General features: G+C 45.6%; 1 pseudogene; it reads right to left on the bottom strand.

The window, feature by feature from the left end:
* Positions 1-615: 615 nt before the first annotated feature.
* LOC149367275 (uncharacterized) lies at positions 616-2,192 on the bottom strand (annotated as a pseudogene).
* Positions 2,193-6,173: the final 3,981 nt, after the last annotated feature.

Here is a 6,173-nt window from a genome sequence, read left to right as displayed (position 1 = left end):
CACTTTTAAATGGACGATGAGAGCGAATGACATTCGATAAGGGCAAGGTGCACACCACCAGTTCATGGTCAGAAAGGCCTTCATGTGTATGAATGTTAATTGTACCGCGGAGGAAGTGGTCTGTAACAAATATTAGGTCGAGAATTGTTCTGGACGCTCCCTGGATGCGAGTGGGCGTGGAAACAAGCTGACTTAGGTTAAATGTGAATAAAAAATCAAGCATTATGGAGCTTGCCACAGTTCCTGAACCCAGAGAGGTCCAGTCAATTTCTGGAAAGTTAAAATCTCCTGCCATTAGTATCCTGCTGCCAGACATATGCTTTAACATGTAATCAAACAAGGGATCTAGGTACGAGTTTTCTGCGTTTGGTGGCCGATAAACAACGCCAACGTGTGCGATATCATTTGTCAGATAAATCTTACACCAAACTGCTTCAACTGTTGGAACGTCCGGCATGACTGAATATTTTATGTCACCTTTCATAAGCAGAGCGACGCCCCCTCCTTTTGATTCTCTGTCTTTTCTTAGAATTGTGTAGCCCGACGGCACAATTTCACGGTCTGAAATGTTTTTGTGCAACCATGTCTCTGTAACTGCGACAATATCGGGTTTAAAAGCCAGCACAATAGCTTCAAGTTCATGTGTTTTATTTGTAATACTGCGTGCATTTAAGTTGAGTACAGTTATTGACGTTTGCTCCTGGTGATTCGCTTTCCGGTGTTGCTTTGATCTTCGTTTTTTGGCTCAACTGGAACAATGTCACTGCTCTCACTATCCCACGTGAAGAGCTGACCATTTATTTTCACTTTGTCATATACCAGAGATACCTTTTCTTTTCTATCACGGTGTTCTTTAGTGCGGTCCCATAATTTTTTCCTAACATTCCTTACAGCAAGCGAAAAATCTTCTCCAATGGAGAAACCGGAATCTTTTAGTTTAGATCATTGTTTAAGAATGCTAAGTTTGTCTCGGTAGTCAAGAAACTTCATGATTATAGGCCTAGGTCTAGTTTCGTTGTCTTTACTTGGTCTGCCCAGACGATGAATTCTTTCAATGTCTGTCTTTGTAATTCCAAGTATATCCTCAAAGACCGTTTTCGTGAGAGTTTCATGCAAAGTGTCTGTAGTTTCATCCTCCTGCTCCTTAACACCATAAATGATTAGATTAGAGCGACGGCTTCTGTTCTCAAGCTCATCGATTTTGCTGGTCATGGCGGCAAGGTTACGTTCTAATTCCGTAACTTTCCTGGCGCACTCCGTGACTTGCTTTTCAAGCCCACTAATTTTTTCAAGCTTCTTTTCTATTGCAATAAGCTTCTGGTTGGTTACAGCTTTACCTTTCTTAATTTCCTGAATGTCTTCAGCAATTATCTTCAGCTGTTCAGCAATCGTTTGGTCAATAGGGCCGGGTTTTCTTCGATATCACCGCTAAGCAAAAGCAGATATCGGAGCGACACAATCACATTCAAGAGCAATTCACAAAGCGGCTGTGGGCACGGCAGCAACAGCAAGCAGACGTTGTTACTTCTAAATGATTTCCCGTAACGTTTGCTCACGTGTACAAAAAATGCGAACGGGTTGGTGACGCTCATCTTGGCGTTGCCGCCGCGCCCACTGCCGAAGGATCCGGCGAAGCCGCATTTTATACTGGATGGTCCCGATGTCCGTGTCGATGCGTTTGTGGTTTCCGTTGATAGCCACGTGGTGCCATACGAGATATGATAGTCGCGCTGGTGAAAAGTGGCGGGTCGAAACGCTGGGATCCCTTCATCGCCTCCAGTAGTCCGAAGAATGGTCACTGACGCTTGACATGCCGATGGCGGCTCCTCTGGTAGCAGCAGCAATCCAAGAAAAACCTGTACAAAAAATGCGAACGGGTTGGTGACGCTCATCTTGGCGTTGCCGCCGCGCCCACTGCCGAAGGATCCGGCAAAGCCGCATTTTATACTGGATGGTCCCGATGTCCGTGTCGATGCGTTTGTGGTTTCCGTTGATAGCCACGTGGTGCCATACGAGATATGATAGTCGCGCTGGTGAAAAGTGGCGGGTCGAAACGCTGGGATCCCTTCATCGCCTCCAGTAGTCCGAAGAATGGTCACTGACGCTTGACATGCCGATGGCGGCGCCTCTGGTAGCAGCAGCAATCCAAGAAAAACCTGTACAAAAAATGCGAACGGGTTGGCGACGCTCATCTTGGCGTTGCCGCCGCGCCCACTGCCGAAGGATCCGGCGAAGCCGCATTTTATACTGGATGGTCCCGATGTCCGTGTCGATGCGTTTGTGGTTTCCGTTGATAGCCACGTGGTGCCATACGAGATATGATAGTCGCGCTGGTGAAAAGTGGCGGGTCGAAACGCTGGGATCCCTTCATCGCCTCCAGTAGTCCGAAGAATGGTCACTGACGCTTGACATGCCGATGGCGGCGCCTCTGGTAGCAGCAGCAATCCAAGAAAAACCTGTACAAAAAATGCGAACGGGTTGGCGACGCTCATCTTGGCGTTGCCGCCGCGCCCACTGCCGAAGGATCCGGCGAAGCCGCATTTTATACTGGATGGTCCCGATGTCCGTGTCGATGCGTTTGTGGTTTCCGTTGATAGCCACGTGGTGCCATACGAGATATGATAGTCGCGCTGGTGAAAAGTGGCGGGTCGAAACGCTGGGATCCCTTCATCGCCTCCAGTAGTCCGAAGAATGGTCACTGACGCTTGACATGCCGATGGCGGCGCCTCTGGTAGCAGCAGCAATCCAAGAAAAACCTGTACAAAAAATGCGAACGGGTTGGTGACGCTCATCTTGGCGTTGTCGCCGCGCCCACAGGCTATACCGAACATCTAACAGAAAAACTAAGTCCACATAAATAAAGAACTGCTAAAGTCTATGATGGCCGCCACACAGGAGAGAAAGCTACAAACTCTCAAATAAATTTCAGCTCAACAGTCATCAATAACGGTGCTGAAATAGAGGTATTCCGTGTATTATTCTTCTTACGCCTGCCTTCTTTTTCTTGTGAAAAAATAAAAGAAAACCCACCGTCGTACACTGGTTAGCATTGGTTGCTGCATCGCGAATTTAGGCACTCTCATCCTTTAAAAGCGAACTTCCCCGAGCTCTCGGACGCCGCAGACGGTGAATCTGCTTTCATGCACGACATGGACAACTCCGGCAAGTACTTTTCCGCACTGATAGGTCAAGGTACGTGACGTCACGGAGCTAGTGCAGAGACCTGATGTTATCTAGGAACTTATAGTTTGAACTGGAGATAAGAATAAATTCGTCTTTACGAAGTTTCTTTGCAGTCTCTAAGTATACGACTCTTTTTAGAATGAAGGCCTGAACCAGACGACAAAGATCCTTTTTCTTGACGCCCCGTCTAGTTTCTTTAGCCATATGGGTGTGCTTAAGCAGGTGGTATTGAGTAATTACTCCCTTATTATAGAACATTAGTTCACTAGTGACTCGGCGAAAGATGCTTTATTGTGGTTTCACTTCACACACTACAAGCAGTGGGACAATTCGTCTTATAATTGTAACGTAATTGAAACAAACATTTTACGTTCAAACGTAGTACATTACCTTCCAAAATTACGCCCTCCGAGGGGCGGTCTCCGGCTGAAAGCAGAAATATCTATCCATCAGAGCAAATGCAGTCGTTCCGCGAATATATGAATGTGGTCGAGGAGTGTACGGTTTCTGTCGCTCTCGTAAGCACTGAGTGAATGATAGGCTTTCAGCTTTCCTGAAGAGTAGCCTTGCACTAAGTTGTTCGCTCCGCTCAGGAGATATATAGATGTCAGTTCCAGTGTACATCGGACACCTTACGATGAACTATTAGCATGCTGGGTAGCGGTAAATAATAGTTCGTCAACAGACTAATGCTCCTTCTTTTCTGTCGCACCGCACATGTTTGAAAACAACACCTTTCACCACAACAACAGGCAATTTCGCAAAGATGCTTTTGAGCGAAGGCTTCTCAGGAATAACTACAGACGATGTTGCAACCGAAATTTCACCTTCGCGTGCTGCTGCAATGAAAATTCTCTGCAGCTACACGCGAACCTGGAGGAGTAATTGCTCTCGAAGTTGTGCTCTTATTATGCAGCAAGGAATTTTATTATGACCACCACTTGGTTATGCCAACGAGCGGTAGGCCACGAGCGATCGATGGAGAGGAAGAAGGGGGTGTTGTGAAGGAGGCAGCTAACTGTAAAATCATCCCTCTTTATTGTTAACACTGAGGAAAAGCGAGAAATTTCACGAGTTTTCTCATATTGATACAGCTTAGAAGTGGACGAAGAAGTGCTCCGCCATCTCGCTTGTGACGAGGAAGAAGAAGTGTTTCGCCTTCTTGCTGGTGACCGCTCGGCAGACTGGAACAGTTCTTGTGTATCTAACGGTGTGCCGTGTAATATTCGTGACAAATCTGGTGGAGGTGCGGGGTACGCTTCCAGACCCGCGTAGGCTACCGACCAATACGTATCTCACCTCAGTTCACTAGCGAGATGGCGGAGCACTTCTTCGTCCACTTCCAAGCTGTATCATTGTCACGAATATTACACGGCACACCGTTAGATACACAAGAACTGTTCCAGTCTGCCGAGCGGTCACCAGCAAGAAGGCGAAGCACTTCTTCTTCCTCGACACAAGCGCGATGGCGGAGCACTTCTTCGTCCACTTCTAAGCTGTATCAATATTAACGCAAAATGTGCTACTTTTTGATCTGCTAGAAGTTCAAACTGGCTGTTTCGCAAAATTGATCTATCCTGGTGTGGTGAAAAGAGCATAACGTACCTGACGACGACGTGCGAATGGCACTCGAGTTGACTGAAATGAAAGAGCAGAAGAATTTGCGACAGAAATCAAAACGCATCATTCACCGCTTGAGCGATCTGATCCTGTTGCCCGCAAGCGTAATACCATACATGGAGCCGGCATATTCTTTGTTATTGTTTCCCTTTTTTATACACTGCCTGAGATCTGCCAGCTTTGGTAATAATTAATCGAAAAGTGGGAAGCATGCCTGTGCATCCTCATTAGCTCTATACCTTTTCGCTGTTTTCGTTGAACACTAAGGGTTAAAATTGGAGACATTAATTTATCGACAGAGAACGCTGTTGCGAATTTTAGGACATCCGTGGCAAGTTTTGCAAAAGGCGACAGGAGTTATTCCCCACCACGCATTTTTAGACTACAAGAGAACATGCTACGGACTATCTACAGGAAACTAGCCACACATAGGTCTGCGCTGGTCGTACTCAGAGACAAAAAAAAACAGCATTAATGGCTTACCAGACGTCATCAGGGTTGCGTGGCTAGACTCAGCTAAAGTATATTAAAGGAAAGGATGGGAAAGGTTACCAAGAATAGAAAATAGTTTGAGAATTCCGTACTGAAACGAAGTGTAAACCTATTTAAATATCCATAGCCTATGATGTGGTGATTTATTTGTTTATAGTGCACTTGAGCAATTTCAGAGCAAGGCGTGACGTTAGCAGCTACACAATTTTTTCGATGTAAATCACTTGAGATTGTGCGAAATTTCATATCAACAATGCAAAATATTTCTGTCGCAAATATGCCTACAAATCTAATTAGGTCCTTACTGCTCCTATATCGGACGATCGTTTTCGAAATCTATAAAGACGTATGACAAGAAAAGTTGCTGCCGGGTATGCTAAAATAAAGCTGACATCTGGAAGCAGCACGAGCGATTCGTTTTGGTAATATGTGGTAATATGCATTTTGGTGCTCCATTGATAATGACGTATGTGACTATGAGCATTTTGTCTTTGCGCCTATTCCGAATACCGATCGTTACGAACCTCAGAGACACAAGCTTTTAATTGCATAAAGAGGAAACGCATTATTATTTGCTCAGCCAGAAGAGTTATAAGTCTGTACGCCTTATTCACTTGGCCTCTATGCAGCAAGCTAAATTTTCACTTCAGCATCCGAGGCCACAGCAGCCACCTCGATATCAGCTTCGTTAATGAAAGTGACGTGGAGACATAAATCACTGACAACCGGAGCCTGTAGCACTAAACTGCAAGCTCTGCAAGTCTATTAAAAGTCCCGTTCAGAACATGATGACGATAATGAGACGCATGTCGATTTAATAGCCACATAGATCAAAATAAGTACAGCCTGAAGCAGAGTCAGTTTATGGGCTTGCACAT

Source organism: Amblyomma mixtum, chromosome 1, assembly GCF_055824585.1.
Source record: "Amblyomma mixtum isolate Tamu chromosome 1, ASM5582458v1, whole genome shotgun sequence".
In the NCBI taxonomy this organism is placed as follows: domain Eukaryota; kingdom Metazoa; phylum Arthropoda; class Arachnida; order Ixodida; family Ixodidae; genus Amblyomma; species Amblyomma mixtum.
Note: the sequence above shows the minus strand (reverse complement) of the source record. Positions and strands in the feature narration are given on the sequence as shown.